Source organism: Salvelinus alpinus, chromosome 12, assembly GCF_045679555.1.
Source record: "Salvelinus alpinus chromosome 12, SLU_Salpinus.1, whole genome shotgun sequence".
NCBI lineage: Eukaryota > Metazoa > Chordata > Actinopteri > Salmoniformes > Salmonidae > Salvelinus > Salvelinus alpinus.
Genome location: NC_092097.1, coordinates 30,520,812 through 30,540,042, shown reverse-complemented (window position 1 = coordinate 30,540,042; position 19,231 = coordinate 30,520,812). Strand labels below are relative to the sequence as shown.

Below are 19,231 nucleotides of genomic sequence, written 5' to 3'. Positions count from 1 at the left end.
TGATACGCTGCCTCGAGCACGGCTGAAGTGTTGACCCATTGTTCCCCCATCTTGGAATACCTGGGGGTCAAATGCCAATCCTTTTACCTCCCGAGGGAGTTTTCAGCTGTTATCGTGACTGTTGGATACATTTCACCTCAGGACAAGAACAAGCTGGCCCTTAACGAACTGTACGAGACTATAACCAAGCAAGAAAACGTACATCCAGGAGGCTGCTTTTCTGGTTACTGGCAATTTTATTCATTAAGACATGTCATTAAATCATTAAGACAAACTTCCATCAACACGTCTCCCTCACCATTAGGGGGCAATAAAGTCCTAGACCACTGTTATTCTACCCAAGCATACAAGGCCCTCCCTTGTCCGCCATTTGACAAATCAAATCATGACTCTGTACTCCCGCTTTCTGTTCACAAGCAGAAAGCTCAAACAGGAATTACCCGTGACTCGCTCCATTTAGAAATGGTCTCCAGATTCAGAGATTATGCTGCAGGACTGCTTTGCTAGCGCTGATTGGAACGGCACCGTAGAAGGGGCAGACAGAGCATCCTCCTGGTCAGGCTCCGTACACGTGCGCATCACCCACTGCTCCCGAGTATACTTCTCACCAATGTCCAATCTCTTGACAACAAGGTAGACGAAATTCAAGCAATGGTTGCCTTCCAGAGAGACATCAGGGATTGTAACATTCTCTGTTTCACGGAAACATGGCTCTCTCGGGATATGTTGTCGGAATCGGTTCAGCCACCAGGCTTCTCCATGCATCGCGCCGACAGAGATAAACACCTCTCTGGGAAGAGGAAGGGCGGGGGTGTAGGTTTCATGATTAACGACTCATGGTGTAATCATAACAAAATACAGGAACTCAAGTCCTTCTGCTCACCCGACCTAGAATTCTTCACTATCAAATGCCGGCTATACTACCTTCAAAGAGAATTCTCGTCAGTTACTGTCACAGCTGTCTACATTCCCCCTCAAGCAGACCGGGCTTCTCCATTTATATGAAAAATGTATATGGCCCTAAAGGAACTTCCCTGGACTCTACGTAAACTGGAAACCATATATCCTGAGGCTGCATTTATCGTAGATGGGGATTTTAACAAAGCAAATGAGAACAGGGCGACCTAAATTCTATCAGCATATTTATTGCACTACGTGCTGGGGTAATACACTCGATCACTGCTACTCTAACTTCCGCGAAGCATACAAAGCCCTCCCTTCGACAAATTGAGCCACGGCACCATTTTGCTCCTACCGTCTTATAGGCAGAAACTCAAACAGGATGTACCAGTGACAAGAACCATTCAATGCTGGTCTGACCAATCGGAATCCACGCTTCAATATTGTTTTGATCACGCGGACTGGCATATGTTCCGGTCAGCCAGTGCATTGGAGATGTTGTATCCATTGTGACTTAAAACCTACCCTTAACAGAAACTGTGAATGGATGGCTGCATTTGCGCAAAACTGAAAGAGCAAACCACCGCATTTAACCATGGAAAGAGGTCTGGGAATATGGCTGAATATAAACAGTGTAGTTATTCCCTCCGCAAGGAATTCAAACAAGCAAAATGCCGGTAGAGGGACAAAGTGGAGTCGCAATTCAATGGCTCAGACACGAGACGTATGTGGCAGGGTCTACAGGAAATAAGTACAAAAAGAAAACCAGCCACGTCACGGACACCGACGTCACACTTCCAGACAAACTAAAACACCTTCTTTGCCCGCTTTGAGGATAATACAGTGCCACCGTCGTGACCCGCTAACAAGAACTGCGACCCCCACCCCCCCTCTCCTTCTCTGGTGCCGACGTGAGTAAAACATTTAAATGTGTTAAACGTGTACACATCACAGACAAACTGAAATGGTCCACCCACACAGACAGTGTGGTGAAGAAGGCGCAACAGTGCCTCTTCAACCTCAGGAGGCTGAAGAAATTTGGCTCGTCACCTAAAACCCTGACAAACTTTTCCAGATGCACAACTGAGAGCATCCTGATGGGCTATATCACAGCCTGGTACGGCAACTGCACCGCCCACAACCGCAGGGCTCTCCAGAGGGTGGTGCGGTCTGCACAATGCATCACCGGGGGCAAACTACCTGCCCTCCAGGACACCTACAGCACTTGATGTCACAGGAAGGCCAAGAAGATCATCAAGGACAACAACCATCTGGGCCACTGCCTGTTCACCCCGCTCCCATCCAGAAGGTGAGGTCTGTACAGGTGCATCAAAGCTGGGACCGAGAGACAGAAACTATTTTTCCATCTCAAGGTCATCAGACTGTTGAACAGCCATCACTCATACAGAGAGGCTGCTGCCTTCATACAGACTTGAAATCATTGGCCACTCTAACAAATGGATCATTAGTCAATTAACTTCTTTGGGAAAGGGGGGGCAGTATTGAGTAGCTTGGATGAATAAGGTGCCCAGAGTAAACTGCTTGTTACCCAGACCCAGAAGCTATGATATGCATATAAGTAGTAGATTTGGATAGAAAACATTCTAAAGTTTCCAAAACTGTTAAAATAATGTATGTGAGTATAACAGAACTCATATGGCAGGCAAAAACCTGAGACAAATCCAACCAGGAAGTGGGAAATATGAGGTTTGTAGTTTCATTTAAGTAATTGCCTATCCAATATGCTGTGTCTATGGGGCCAGATTGCACTTCCCAAGGCTTCCAGCAGATGTCAACAGTCTTTAGAAAGTTGTTTGAGGCTTCTATTGTGGAAGGGGGTCGAATAAGACCTGTTTCAACAAGTGAACTAGGCTGAGGTCAATGAGTTGTTTACTGCGCGGTCACGAGGGCGCGCCGTTCCTTCTTTTTCCTCTGTAATGAATACGCTATTGTCCGGTTGGAATATTACTGAAGATTTATTGTAAAAAGACCCTAAGGATTGATTGTAAACATTGTTTGACATGTTTCTACAAACTGTAATGGAACTCTTTTGACTTTTCATGTGGATTTTGCGCTCGCACATTGTGCCTTTGGAATAGTGAACTAGGCGTGCGAACAAAACGGAGGTATTTGGACATAAATATGGACATAATCGAACAAAACAAACATTACTTGTGGAAGTGGGAGTGCATTCCGACGAAGATCAGCAAAGGTAAGTGAAGATTTATAATGCTATTTCTGACTTTTGTTGACTCCACAATTTGGCGGGTAACTGTATGGCTTGCTTTGGTGGCTGAACGCTGTACTCAGATTATTGAATATTGTGCTTTTGCCGTAAAGCTTTTTTGAAATCTGACACAGCGGTTGCATTAAGAACACGATTATCTGTAATTCTATGTAAAACATGTATCTTTCATCAAAGTTTATGATGAGTATTTCTGTTATTTGATGTGGCTCTGCAATTTCTCTGGATGTTTTGGAGGCATTTCTGAACATGGCGCCAATGTAAACTGAGGTTTTTGGATATAAATATGAACTTTATCGAACAAAACATACATGTATTGTGTAACATTGAGTCCTGGGAGTGTCATCTGATGAAGATCGTCAAAGGTTAGTGATTCATTTTATCTATATTTCTGCTTTTTGTGACACCTCTCTGGTTGGAAAATGGCTGAATGTAGGCGCTGTCCTAACATGATATGTTGTGCTTTAGCCGTAAAGCCTTTTTGAAATCGGACACTGGGGTTGGATTAACGAGAAGTGCATCTTTAAAAAGGTGTAAAATACTTGTATGTTTGAGGAATTTTAATTATGAGATTTCTGTTGATTTGAATTTGGCGCCCTGCAATTTCACTGGCTGTTGGCGAGGTGGGATGCTAGCGTCCCGAACGATCCCAGAGAGGTTAATGTCACTTTAATTATGTTTACATATCTTACATTACTCATCCCATATGTATGTACTTAGGCAGGACATACAGTTGAAGTCAGAATTCACATACACCTTAGCCAAATACATTTAAACTCAGTTTTTCACAATTACTGACATTTAATCCTAGTGAAAATGCCCTGTCTTAGGTCAGGTAGAATCACTACTTTATTTTAAGAATGTGAAATGTCAGAATAATAGTAGAGAGAATGATTTATTTCAGCTTTTATTTCTTTCATCACATTCCAAGTGGGTCAGAAGTTTACATACACTCAATTAGTATTTGGTAGCATTGCCTTTAAATTGTCTAACTTGGGTCAAACGTTTCAGGTAGCCTTCCACAAGCTTCCCACAATAAGTTGGATAATTTTGGCCCATTCCTCCTGACATAGCTGGTGTAACTGAGTCAGGTTTGTAGGCCTCCTTGCTCGCACACGCTTTTTCAGTTCTGCCCACACATTTTCTATAGGCTTGAGGTCAGGGTTTTGTGATGGCCACTCCAATACCTTGACTTTGTTGTCCTAAGCCATTTTACCCTAACTTTGGAAGTATGCTTGGGGTCATTGTCTATTTGGAAGACCCATTTGCGACTAAGCTTTAACTTCCTGACTGATGTCTTGAGATGTTGCTTTGATATATCCACAGAATTTTCCATCCTCATGATGCCATCTATTTTGTGAAGTGCACCAGTCCCTCCTGTAGCAAAGCACCCCCACAACATGATGCTGCCTCCCCCGTGATTCACGGTTGGGATGGCGTTCTTCGGCTTGCAAGCCTTCCCCCTTTTCCTCCAAACATAACGATGGTCATTATGGCCAAAGAGTTACGATTTTATTTCATCAGACCAGAGGACATTTCTCCAAAAAGTACGATCTTTGTCCCCATGTGCAGTTGCAAACCATAGCCTGGCTTTTTTATTGCGGTTTTGGAGCAGTGGCATCTTCCTTGCTGAGCAGCCTTTCAAGTTATGTCGATATAGGACTTGTTATACTGTGGATATAGATAATTTTGTACCCGTTTCCTCCAGCATCTTCACAAGGTCCTTTGATGTTGTTCTGGGATTGATTTGCACTTTTCTCACCAAACTACGTTCATCTCTAGGAGACAGAACGCATCTTCTTCCTGAGTGGTATGATGGCTGCGTGGTCCCATGGTGTTTATACTTGCGTACTATTGTTTGTACAGATGAACGTGGTACCTTCAGGCATTTTAAAAATGCTACCAAAGATTAACCAGACTTGTGTTGGTCTACAATTTTTCTTCCGAGGTCTTGGCTGATTTCTTTTGTTTTTCCCATGATGTCAAGCAAAGAGGTACTGAGTTTGAAGGTAGGCCTTGAAATACATCCACATGTACAACTCCAAATTTCTAAAATGATGTCAATTAGCCTATCAGAAGCTTCTAAAGCCATGACAACATTTTCTGGAATTTTCCAAGCTGTTTAAAGGCACAGTCAACTTAGTGTATGTAAACTTCTGACCCACTGGAATTGTGATACAGTGAATTATAAGTTAAATAATCTGTCTGTAAAATTTTTTGGGAAGAATTACTTGTGTCATGCACAAAGTAGATGTCCTAACAGACTTGCCAAAAGTTGTTGAAAAACAAGTTAATGACTCCAACCTAAGTGTATGTAAACTTCCGACTTCAACTGTACCAACAACGAACAGTGAGCCATCGTATTCATTCATAAAAAAATACAAATTATTAAAAGAAAAGCATTGTAAGGTAGAATTTTGAACAATTAGTGTGGGAGAGGTGGAAAAATTGTTATCGACCAATAATGACAAACCTCCTGGCATTGACAACTTCGATGGAAAGCTACTGAGCATGGTAGCTGACTATACAGCCACTCCTATCTGTCATATCTTTAATCTGAGTTTAGAGCAAGATGTTTGTCCTCAGGCCTGGAGGGAAGCCAAAGTCATTTTGCTACCCAAGAGTGGTAAAGCGGCCTTTACTGGTTCTAACAGCAGACCTATCAGCTTGCTGCCAGCTCTTAGCAAACAATGCCATTTCTCTGAAAAACAAATTGACAGACTTTCAGCATGCTTACAGAAAACAGCACTCAATATGTACTGCACTGACACAGTGGGGGTTCTGTGGTGGCTTTTGGCCATTCATTTGGATTCCTCATGTTTAACTGCTAATAAAGTTAGGTCCAAATCTGATGTCAGATACTATATTTATTGAATATTATAAAAATCCTATGAATTAAAATGGCCAATTTGGGTGCAATCAATTAGCTTAATTTCTCAGAGATCAAATTATATTTCAACAAAATGTTTCCGGAAGGCTTATCTTCTCTGCTTCTAACTACAGAAACAATTTCGGAATAATCTGAGATGATGGGTGTCATGGCTTGCTGAAATGACATGGAACGATCCATAAGATTTTTCAAAGCAATATTGGCGTACAATTTCTATTTAAAATACTAAAGGGATGCAAAAAGTACTCTATTCGTGGAACGACTCACGCTACCTTCCATGACAAAATAAACTCACAATGTGATTTCCTGAACTTCAGGTTTGGGTGGCAAACCCCTTTTCTTGGGAACGCAAGTAGGAAATGGTTTTGTTACATCTACACCTATTATCTTCTTGTGAGAACAGAATAGTTTGCCAAATGGTCCTTAGTAGCGCAGTTGGTAGAGAATGGTGCTTGTACCGCCAGGGTAGTGGGTTCTATTCCCAGGACCAACCATTCCACCTCAAAATGTATGCATGCATGAACAAGTCACTTTGGATAAAAGCATCTAATAAAATGGCATATATTATTCAAAGCGATAGTAAATCTCAGTTACCACAAGCTGCAGTTTTCATGTGATATCTGACAGACTTACTGGGAATGCCATCCAAATTACATGTGAGTCATGACATATATTTTACAATGGAGTGTGTGAAACCTATCTGTTGGCATCTTACCTGAGAGCGCAATCTGTGGTTATTTGGAAGTATATTCGACAGCGGTCCATGCTTATTGTGTCATCAGTCCCAATCTTCTGGAATTCATCTGCAGCAGTGTTTTGCTCCAATAGTGACAGTGATGACCTCACAGGTTATCTCCTCATCACTGGCAGACTGGCTGCTTGTTTCCATGGTACTTACTATAGGCTGCTGGTCAATGGATCAAATCAAATGTTATTGGTCATGTTACGTTCCCCAGTTTCTGTGTTGTTGTGGGTTTGTATGTGTTTATGTGTTTATTTCAGGAAATGGCTTCCTGAAGTCCTAAGCAGCTGATTGGTTGACCCTATTGATGATTGGAGCTCTAACCCTGCCCTCTCGTTAGGAGATACAGCTGTTTTCAATTACCGACTCCTTCTGCAGCTTTAAATGCCAGAGTTCCTTTGTTAGGAGGAGAGAGCTTCTGGGTATGTCCAGTATTGGTTGTTGAGCAGAGAGCTTCTTGGTATGTCCTGTGTTTTGGTCTTGGTCTGTATGATTTTTTTTGTAAAGTATTTTGTTGATGGTCCTGCTGATGTTTGTGTATGCCATATGACTGTTTTTGATTAGTGGAATTCTTCACTAAGTTTGTATTCTCGTTCATTTGTTCCCAGGGGGGAAGGGGAAGGCACCTTGGGATGCTTGGGCAAGAGGCCTGCGGGCATACATATACCCGTAATATGTACTGTCTATGCACACTAGGTAAGACCTGGGAGGACCATTACCTGTATTTTGGTAGTGTGCCAGGTGGTGCTAAGATAAGTAGGAGAGGGGGCTCTTTAAGTCTTACTTTCTTTGCTTTGAATCAGTTGTCTGGAATAAGATTATATGGATGGGGTGAGTTTGATCGTAGATCAGCACTCCTACTCAACACCAGTTGCTGTAACCTAACATTTTATAATCCAATTGCACCTAAATCAACCATTTATCAGATCATCAAGAACTTCAAGGAGAGTTGTTCAATTGTTGTGAAGAAGGCTTCAGGGCGCCCAAGAAAGTCCAGCAAGCGCCAGGACCATCTCCTAAAGTTGATTCAGCTGCGGGATCGGGGCACCACTAGTACAGAGCTTGCTCAGGAATGGCAGCAGGCAGGTGTGAGTGCATCTGCACGCACAGTGAGGCGAAGACTTTTGGAGGATGGCCTGGTGTCAAGAAGGGCAGCAAAGAAGCCACTTCTCTCCAGGAAAAACATCAGGGACAGACTGATATTCTGCAAAAGGTACAGGGATTGGAGGTCTGGGGTAAAGTCATTTTCTCTGATGAATCCCCTTTCCAATTGTTTGGGGAACCCGGAAAAAAGCTTGTCCGGAGAAGACCAGGTGAGCGCTACCATCAGTCCTGTGACATGCCAACAGTAAAGCATCCTGAGACCATTCATGTGTGGGGTTGCTTCTCAGCCAAGGGAGTGGGCTCACTCACAATTTTGCCTAAGAACACAGCCATGAATAAAGAATGGTACCAACACATTCTCCGAGAGCAACTTCTCCCAACCATCCAGGAACAGTTTGGTGACGAACAATGCCTTTTCCAGCATGATGGAGCACCTTGCCATAAGGCAAAAGTGATAACTAAGTGGCTCGGGGAACAAAACATCGATATTTTGGGTCCATGGCCAGGAAACTCTCCAGACCTTAATCCCACTGAGAACTTGTGGTCAATCCTCAAGAGGCGGGTGGACAAACAAAAACCCACAAACTCCAAGCATTGATTATGCAAGAATGGGCTGCTATCAGTCAGGATGTGGCCCAGAAGTTAATTGACAGCATGCCAGGGCGGATTGCAGAGGTCTTGAAAAAGAAGGGTCAACACTGCAAATATTGACTCTTTGCATCAACTTCATGTAATTGTCAATAAAAGCCTTTGACGCTTATGAAATGCTTGTAATTATACTTCAGTATTCCATAGTAACATCTGACAAATATCTAAAGACACTGAAGCAGCAAACTGTGTGGAAATTAATATTTGTGTCATTCTCAAAACTTTTGGCCATGACTGTACAGCCTTATTCTAAAATTTTCCCTCAACACACAATACCCTATAATGACAAAGTGAAAATCAGGTTTATACATTTTAGCAAATTCATTACAAATAAAAAAATGGATCCATTATTTACACCGATTCATCCCCTTTGCTATGAGACTCAAACAGGTGAATTCTGTTTCCATTGATCATCCTGGAGCTGTTTCTACAACTTGATTGGAGTACACCTATTGTAAATTCATTGGAAAGGCTACCCTCTGTAGCACCTTCTGGTCAGATGCCCAGCAGTTGCCATGCCAGGCAGTTATACAACCTCTCAGGATGCTCTCGGTGGTGCAGCTGTAGAACTTTGAGGATCTGGGAACCCTTGCTAAATATTGTCAGTCTCCTGAGGGGGAAAGGTTTTGTCATGCCCTCTTCACAACTGTGTTGGTGTGTTTTGACCATGATAGTTCGTTGGTGATGTGGACACCAAGGAACTTGGAACTCTCAACTCACTCCACTTCAGCCCCGTCAATGGGGGCCTGTTCGGTCCTCCTTTTCCTATAGTCCATGATCAGCCCCTTTGTCTTGCTCACATTGAGGGTGAAGTTGTTGTCATCAGGCCAGGAAGTCCTGAAGCATGGTTCCAGGGCTCAGGTCCTCTGGGAGAGCGAGAGAATTAGAGGGTGCATGAGACAGGAGAAATACTCTAGACATAACAGATTGACCCTAGCCCTCTGAAACAAACTATTTCAGCATAAATACTGGAGGCTGAGATACGAGGGGTAGGGAGACACTGTGGCCCCTACCGACGATCCCCCCCCCGGACATGGCCAACATACCATCTAGTTGTAATTACTTCACACCTCTGGACATTATATCGATTCGACACAGTATCAACGCTATAGTAGCCTTGGTGTGCAGGGTGGGCACATCCACTGTAAGGCAGGATTATCTCTGTGTTGATGGTAAATGGTGATGGATACCCCAGCACAGGAGGTGTGGTACCATGTGGAGCACTCCATCTGTGAAAGTAAATGTCAATGAGGCCATTTATTCCATTTTGTGATAGCTCAACAATCCAAGATGGCGTAGCAGTGTAGACGTGTTTGTTCAGTCCTCTCGTGTACGTTTGTATTTCTTGTATATACTTTAATTTATTTTCTATCTCTTTTCGATTTTTAATTCGATTATACCTTCCGGTAACCTACCTCACCCAATGTGATACGGAATCGCTATTATTTTTTAACTTTGGAACACATTCAAGAACCCCCAGTAGCTAATCAGCTACAAGCTATTTAGCCATTTTTAGCCGCTGCTAGCAGCTTTTACCTTCTGCACAGACACCAGCCCTGTTATTAGCCTGGATATTACTCACCAATTTACCAGCATCGGACTGTCTCTCCACAACAACGCCGGATTCCTGCCGTAATCCCTGAGCCACTACTTCTGATCCTCACAGCTAGCTTGCAGCTAGCGCAGCTAGCACTACTAGCGCCACTGCCACGAAGCTAGCACCAGTTAGCAAACACAATTCTACAATCACAACCTCTCTTTCGCCATCGCCATCCGGCTTGGATTCTCTGTCGACACGACCACGTCTGGTCTGCAGACGATTTCCCCATCCTCAACCGGCCTCCGTCTGAGCAGACCCCCTCCGTCTGAGCAGACCACCCCCCGGGCTACTAACTTTAAACGCCGCGTGCTAACTTAGTGGCGGCCTCCCTGCTCCATCTACGGCTGCCCCCTGGACACTATGATCACTTGGCTACATAGCTGATGCCTGCCGGACTGTCCATTAATTCACGGTACTCCATTCTGTTTATTTGTGTTTTATCTGTCGGCTCTGTGTTAACCTCTGTGTTATACCTGGATTCACAAGATGTGTATCTTTCATCTGGTGTCTTGGACTTGTGATTTAATCATATTTAGATGCTAGTATTTACTTGTGACGCTATGCTAGGCAGCTTTTTTACTGATGGGGGTGCTCCCGGATCCGGGTTTGGGAGGAATTAGAGGTTAACTCAGGCTCTGTGTGTAGTTAATCCGACCCTCTCTGCCTAGTCGTCGCCATATTTACCTGCTGTTGCTGTGTTAGCTGACTAGCTGCAGTTATCTCACCTGTTGTTTTAGCTAGCTCTCCCAATCAAAACCTGCAATCACTTTATGCCTTACTGTATGTCTCTCCCAAATATCAATATGCCTTGTATACTGTTGTTCAGGCTAGTTATCATTGTTTTGGTTTGCAATGGACCCCGTAGTTCCACTCTCCGTACCTCTGATACCTCCTTTGTCCCACCTCCCACACATGCGGTGACCTCACCCATTGAGACCAGCATGTCCAGAGATACAACCTCTCTTATCATCACCCAGTGCCTGGGCTTGCCTCCGCTGTACCCGTGCCCCACCATACCCCTGTCTGCACATTATGCCCAGAATCTATTCTACCACGGCCATAAATCTGCTCCTTTTATTCCTTGTCCCCAACGCTCTAGGCGACCAGTTTTGATATCCTTTAGCCGCACCCTCATCCTACTACTCCTCTGTTCCTCGGGTGATGTGGAGGTAAACCCAGGCCCTGCTTGTCCCCAGGCACCCTCATTTGTTGACTTCTGTGATCGAAAAAGCCTTGGCCTCATGCATGTCAACATCAGAAGCCTCCTCCCTAAGTTTGTCTTACTCACCGCTTTAGCACACTCTGCCAACCCTGATGTCCTTGCCGTGTCTGAATCCTGGCTTAGGAAGGCCACCAAAAATTCTGAGATTTCCATACCCAACTATAACACTTTCCGTCAAGATAGAACTGCCAAAGGGGGAGGAGTTGCAATCTACTGCAGAGATAGCCTGCAAAGTTCTGTCATACTTTCCAGGTCTATGCCCAAACAGTTCGAACTTCTAATTTTAAAAATTAATCTCTCCAGAAATAAGTCTCTCACTGTTGCTGCCTGCTACCGACCCCCCTCAGCTCCCAGCTGTGCCCTGGACACCATCTGTGAATTGATCGCTCCCCATCTAGCTTCAGAGTTTGTTCTGTTAGGTGACCTAAACTGGGATATGCTTAACACCCCGGCAGTCCTACAATCTAAGCTAGATGCCCTCAATCTCACACAAATCATCAAGGAACCCACCAGGTACAACCCTAAATCCGTAAACATGGGCACCCTAATAGACATTATCCTGACCAACTTGCCCTCCAAATACACCTCTGCTGTCTTCAACCAGGGTCTCAGTGATCACTGCCTCATTGCCTGCATCCGTAATGGGCCAGCGGTCAAATGACCACCCCTCATCACTGTCAAACGCTCCCTAAAACACTTCTGCGAGCAGGCCTTTCTAATCGACCTGGCCCGGGTACCCTGGAAGGATATTGACCTCATCCCGTCAGTTGAGGATGCCTGGTCATTCTTTAAAAGTTACTTCCTCACCATATTAGACAAGCATGCTCTGTTCAAAAAATGCAGAACTAAGAACAGATGTAGCCCTTGGTTCACTCCAGACCTGACTGCCCTCGACCAGCACAAAAACATCCTGTGGCGAACTGCAATAGCATCGAAGAGCCCCCGCGATATGCAACTGTTCAGGGAAGTCAGGAACCAATACACGCAGTCAGTCAGGAAAGCAAAGGCCAGCTTTTTCAAGCAGAAATTTGCATCCTGTAGCTCCAACTCCAAAAAGTTCTGGGATACTGTAAAGTCCATGGAGAACAAGAGCACCTCCTCCCAGCTGCCCACTGCACTGAGGCTAGGTAACACGGTCACCACCGATAAATCCGTGATAATCGAAAACTTCAACAAGCATTTCTCAACGGCTGGCCATGCCTTCCTCCTGGCGACTCCAACCTTGGCCAACAGCCCCGCCCCCCCCGCTGCTACTCGCCCAAGCCTCCCCAGCTTCTCCTTTACCCAAATCCAGATAGCAGATGTTCTGAAAGAGCTGGAAAACCTGGACCCATACAAATCAGCTGGGCTTGACAATCTGGACCCCCTATTTCTGAAACTGTCCGCCGCCATTGTCGCACCCCCTATTACCAACCTGTTCAACCTCTCCTTCGTATCATCTGAGATCCCCAAGGAATGGAAAGCTGCCGCGGTCATCCCCCTCTTCAAAGGGGGAGACACCCTGGACCCAAACTGTTACAGACCTATATCCATCCTGCCTTGCCTATCTAAGGTCTTCGAAAGCCAAGTCAACAAACAGATCACTGACCATCTCGAATCCCACCGTACCTTCTCCGCTGTGCAATCCGGTTTCCGAGCCGGTCATGGGTGCACCTCAGCCACGCTCAAGGTACTAAACGATATCAGAACCGGCATCGATAAAAGACAGTACTGTGCAGCCGTCTTCATCGACCTGGCCAAGGCTTACGACTCTGTCAATCACCATATTCTTATCGGCAGACTCAGTAGCCTCGGTTTTTCTAATGACTGCCTTGCCTGGTTTACCAACTACTTTGCAGACAGAGTTCAGTGTTTCAAATCGGAGGGCATGTTGTCCGGTCCTCTGGCAGTCTCTATGGGGGTACCACAGGGTTCAATTCTCGGGCCGACTCTTTTCTCTGTATATATCAATGATGTTGCTCTTGCTGCGGGCGATTCCCTGATCCACCTCTACGCAGACGACACCATTCTGTATACTTCTGGCCCTTCCTTGGACACTGTGCTATCTAACCTCCAAACGAGCTTCAATGCCATACAACACTCCTTCCGTGGCCTCCAACTGCTCTTAAAGGCTAGTAAAACCAAATGCATGCTCTTCAACCGTTCGCTGCCTGCACCCGCACGCCCGACTAGCATCACCACCCTGGACGGTTCCGACCTAGAATATGTGGACATCTATAAGTACCTAGGTGTCTGGCTAGACTGCAAACTCTCCTTCCAGACTCATATCAAACATCTCCAATCCAAAATCAAATCTAGAGTCGGCTTTCTATTTCGCAACAAAGCCTCCTTCACTCACGCCGCCAAACTTACCCTAGTAAAACTGACTATCCTACCGATCCTCGACTTCGGCGATGTCATCTACAAAATAGCTTCCAATACTCTACTCAGCAAACTGGATGCAGTTTATCACAGTGCCATCCGTTTTGTTACTAAAGCACCTTATACGACCCACCACTGCGACCTGTATGCCCTAGTCGGCTGGCCCTCGCTACATGTTCGTCGTCAGACCCACTGGCTCCAGGTCATCTACAAGGCTATGCTAGGTAAAGTGCCGCCTTATCTCAGTTCACTGGTCACGATGGCTACACCCACCCGTAGCACGCGCTCCAGCAAGTGTATCTCACTGATCATCCCTAAAGGCAAAAGCTCATTTGGACGCCTTTCCTTCCAGTTCTCTGCTGCCTGCGACTGGAACGAATTGCAAAAATCTCTGAAGTTGGAGACTTATCTCCCTCAACAACTTTAAACATCTGCTATCCGAGCAGCTAACCGATCGCTGCAGCTGTACATAGTCCATCGGTATATAGCCCACCCAATTTACCTACCTCACCCCCCATACTGCTTTTATTTATTTACTTTTCTGCTCTTTTGCACACCAGTATCTCTACTTGCACATGATCATCTGATGATTTATCACTCCAGTGTTAATCTGCTAAATTGTAATTATTCGATTTATTGCCTACCTCCTCATGCCTTTTGCACACATTGTATATAGATTCTCTTTTTTCTACCATGTTATTGACTTGTTTATTGTTTACTCCATGTGTAACTCTGTGTTGTTGTCTGTTCACACTGCTATGCTTTATCTTGGCCAGGTCGCAGTTGCAAATGAGAACTTGTTCTCAACTAGCCTACCTGGTTAAATAAAGGTGAAATAAAAATAAATAAATAAAAAACAATCCACAATTGAGTTCTGTTTAACTAGGCATTTCCATTACATTCTAGGTGAAATCATTGACCAACAATCCACGCAAGAGATGATTTGGCCATGAATGTGGCAAAGAGGGGAGATTGACAGTTTGGTGAAGAAATTACAATTAGCATTTGTTGGCAGTGGCTAGTTAAAAACCCTGAAGATTGAAGTCACCTTGCAAAGTATTCATTCCCCTTGGCGTTTTTCCTATTTTGTTGCATTACAACCTGTAATTTAAATGGATTTTATTTGGATTTCATGTAATGGACATACACAAAATAGTCCAAATTGGTGAAGTGAAATGAAAAAACATTTCCAAAAATTCCAAATGGGAAAGTGGTGCGTGCATATGTATTCACCCCCTTTGCGATGAAGCCCCTAAATAAGATCTGGTGGAACCAATTACATTCAGAAGTCACAATTGAATAAATAGCCATTGCTTAAAGAAAAAAATAAGCAAACACATTTGGTGTTTGCCAAAAGGCATGTGGGAGACTCCCCAAACATATGGAATAAGGTACTTTTTGGCCATCAAGGAAAACGCTATGTCTGGCGCAAACCCAACACCTCTCATCACCCTGAGAACACAATCCCCACATTGAAGCATGGTGGTGGCAGCATCATGCTGTGGGTATGTTTTTCATCGGCAGGGTCTGGGAAACTGGTCAGAATTGAAAGAATGATGGATGGCGCTAAATACAGGGAAATTCTTGAGGGAAACCAGTTTCAGTCTTCCAGAGATTTGAGACTGGGATGTATGTTCACCTTCCAGCAGTATAATGACCCTAAGCATACTGCTAAAGCAACACTTGGGTGGTTTAAGGGGAAACATTTAAATGTCTTGGAATGGCCTAGTCAAAGCCCAGACATCAATCCAATTGAGAATCTGTGGTATGACTTAAAGATTGCTGTACACCAGCAGAACCCATCCAACTTGAAGGCGCTGGAGCAGTTTTGCCTTGAAGAATGGGCAAAAATCCCAGTGGCTAGATGTGCCAAGCTTATAGAGACATACCCCAAGAGACTTGCAACTGTAATTGCTGCAAAAGGTGACTCAACAAGGTATTGACTTTGGGGGGTGAATAGTTATGCATGCTCAAGTTTTCAGTTTTGTCTTATTTCTTGTTTGTTACACAATAAATATTTTGCATCTTCAAAGTGGTAGGCATGTTGTGTAAATCAAATGATACAAACCCCCCAAAAAATCAATTTTAATTCCAGGTTGTAAGGCAACAAAATAGGAAAAATGACAAGCAACTGTACCTGCTTTAAATGTCAGAATTTTTTAACGAGTGAAATTACTGAGCCATCCCTTTAACGTTAACATATAATTACTACAAAACTCAACACCCCTCAGACCACAGTAATAGACAGACCACAGTAATTGCCTGCACACTGGTCATTGTTCAGAGAGCATGGACATGTTTGGGCCCTGTTCAAACATTGAAAGATCAAATTTGTTATGGAATTGTCATGTCAACTGTGTGACAAGAAGTTGGCATGTTAACTGACGGGCACTCAGGCTTGCTTTTGCCTAGCTTACGTCAATGTGTAAAATAATACTCAACCAGTCTCCCCCTTCATCTGTAGCACAGAAACTGCATTTGTCACGACTCCTGCCGAAGTTGGCTCCCCCGCCTGTTCGGGTGGTGCTCGGTGGTCGTTGTCACCGGCCTACTAGCCGCCACCGATTCCTTTTTTTTTTCTTTTTTTCTTTTTTCCTTTTTTTTTTCTTCCCCCCCCCTCCCGGTTAGTTTTGTCTTAGTTACACCTGTTCCTTGTTTGTGTGTGTTTGATTTACTTCCCTATTTAGGTTGTGAAACCCGCCCCTTTGTTGTGCGGGATTATTTCGATGTTCACCGGTGTGTTGTTTTTTGTGCTCTGGACCGTGTTACCCGTTGTATTGGGTTGGTCAGTGTTTTGCGTCCTGTGTGGTTGGGCATTTACTTTTGGTGCTGCATTAAAGTGCATCTTTCCACTGGACCTCTCTGCGTTTGATTCCTTCATCACACCTAGTCAGCCGTGACAGCATTTGAGTTTCCTGTCAAGTTCTGAAAGGAAACATGTCAGCTATATCACCTAATGCCTTAGGATGATATACTATATACAGTTCTGGCCAAATATGGTCACTCTTTACAATTTTCATAAATAATTCCCCATTTATTCTAAAAGAAGATGAAAAATAATGTTTAGGTGGGTTTAAGAAGTTCAGTCGGGCTTTGCGTCTCTTTCAGCAGTGAGGTCTTCTATGTTTACCAACGACCAAATGAATAATTCTAACAAAATAACAACCTCCCTACATCAACTTCCCCCATGTTTATGTTAGGTTATAGGCTACTCAGGATTTATAATGTGTTCTGGCAGCTATGTAGGCTAAAACTACAAAATGTTGCCAACCTCAAACCTGGCAGGTAAAACAATAGTGCTATCAAACACTATTACTAGTCTATTCAAGTGGGGCCAGGACAATGTAGCAACAGTAAATGAGATAAGCCAGCAGTGGCTTGGCTGCTGGGCTGTAGCACCTTATTTCCCATCACATGGTAATGACACAAGGAGCAGTGTATGATGTAGCCTAGGCTACAATCCTTCAACTTTAAATAGTCAGATTTTTAAAAAGTGATAGACAATATCACCTTTGTCCAGGATCTCTTTTGCCACCTCCATTCTGGCCACACCGATGTTAACCTGCATTGGGACAGTTGGGTCACTTTGTGCCTTCTCCCTCTGCATGAACTGTCTGGCCATCTAGGTAGTACATAAACAGACAATGGGATAAATCATGTCTACCATCTATAGAGCCATTGGGAAATATAAAATAATGTGAAAGCAGGCCTCCAACTGCCTTGTCATCTTAACAATAGTAATCAGCTGATTCATTGTGATAGATACACGTTGGAAAACCTTTTTTGCTTGACTGTAATCATTAAAACAAGCCAGCACACTGGTGGTATTGAAGCTCCACTGATTTGACGATATTACACCAACATTTCATATAGAGTTTGTCACATAGCAATCAGGTTCTCCATTGACCTGGGTCATATTCATTAGTGCACACCAAGTCGCTCTGGATAAGAGCGTCTGCTAAATGACTTAAATGTAAAATGTAAATAGCACATCGGTTACCAACAAATTTTTTTGTTCTCCTTGAACACGTTCACATGGGTCCCTTCCTGTTTCTATTTTCTTAGGTGTACAGATGACAGGTGTGAAATTTAGACTAATTTGTTATGCTAATCTAATCCTTTCAATTGAATGACTTCGGCTAAACCCTCAAAGATCTATGCATTGAACATTGCGAGCATTTGCTTTTACCCACTTTTGGGTGAGATTTCTAACATAACACATTTGCCTTGGCCTACTGTATTATCCTTGGAACTAATAAGCATATGAACTCACCAGCAGCACATAAACGCCACAATTGTAGCTGTCTCTTTGCTTGGTGTGTGGTATTGTTGTCGCCTGCCAGGGAACATTGCTGAACACAGATTGTGTGCCGGTTCTGTGAGTTCGTTCCTCAAACCAGTGTCTGTTTGGGGAGGAAAACAACAGGAATGGTTTATACATAGGCTATGACATTCTCTCCTCACTGTTATAGTTCCAACAACATTCATTCATCTGCATAGCGTCGCGTAACACATGAATTTCTGCTCAGGATTGAGACGGCATGCTTGAACGGAAATCAATAATGCTTAATAATTATCTCTTCATAGCCTACAACATTTATAACATGAATATATAGGCTAATTAAGTCATGAATATACAACTGGACTATAAATGTAACAATTGTCTCAACATTGACAGGTCAACTTAACTTGCCATTATGAATAGTATGCCGGACATTGGAGAAATGGAGAAATGGTTGAAGAAACTTTTTGTGGTGGGAAAAGAACCCAATTGTCATACAAGTAAAGATACATTAATAGAAAATGACTGAAGTAAAAGTCACCCAGTAAAATACTACTTGAGTGAAAGTCTAAAAGTTTGGTTTTAAATATACTTAAGTTGCAAATGTAATATGAACAAATATACTTAAGTAACAAATGTAAAAGTTTAAGGATAAATCAATTCAATTCCTTAGATTAAGCAAACCAGAAGGAAATATTCTTTTTTGAATTTACAGATAGTCAGATGCACTTTCAAACACTCAAATTTACAAGCAAAGCATTTGTGTGTAGTGAGTCCCCCAGATCAGAGACAGTAGGGATGACCTCTTGATAAGTGCATGAACGCTAACATTTTCCTGTCCTGCTAAGTATTCAAAATGTAACCACTACTTTAGGCTGTCAAGGAAAATGTATGGAGTAAAAACTACATTATTTTCTTCAGGAGTGTTGTAAAGTAAAACTAAAAGTTGTCAAAAAAATATAAATAGTAAAGTCAAGTACAAATACCCCAAAAAACTACTTTCAAATATTTTTACACAACTGGATTTACCATACCTGATGTGCTTGACCAGGTTCTCACTCATATGGCGCTCTGCGTTAGGGGAACCAGTAGGGTGTCACAGTCGTGTGTGTGTATAGGTGGCAGGGAAGTCAGGCGCAGAAGAATCAAAACTTGGTGAAATTGAGTAGTTTAATAACTTAAAACACAACTCCAAAACCATGTAATACAATGAAACAAAATGGGTACGAGGACCTGT

General features: G+C 43.4%; 1 long non-coding RNA gene across 1 annotated transcript; it reads right to left on the bottom strand.

The window, feature by feature from the left end:
- Window positions 1-8,650: 8,650 nt before the first annotated feature.
- LOC139535237 (uncharacterized) lies at window positions 8,651-18,113 on the bottom strand. Its single transcript, XR_011667089.1, has 3 exons — window positions 17,986-18,113; window positions 17,223-17,334; window positions 8,651-9,395 (listed from the first exon to the last, which is right to left on the bottom strand). It is a non-coding gene; the product is annotated as an uncharacterized lncRNA (long non-coding RNA).
- Between the last annotated feature and the right edge of the window lie 1,118 nt (window positions 18,114-19,231).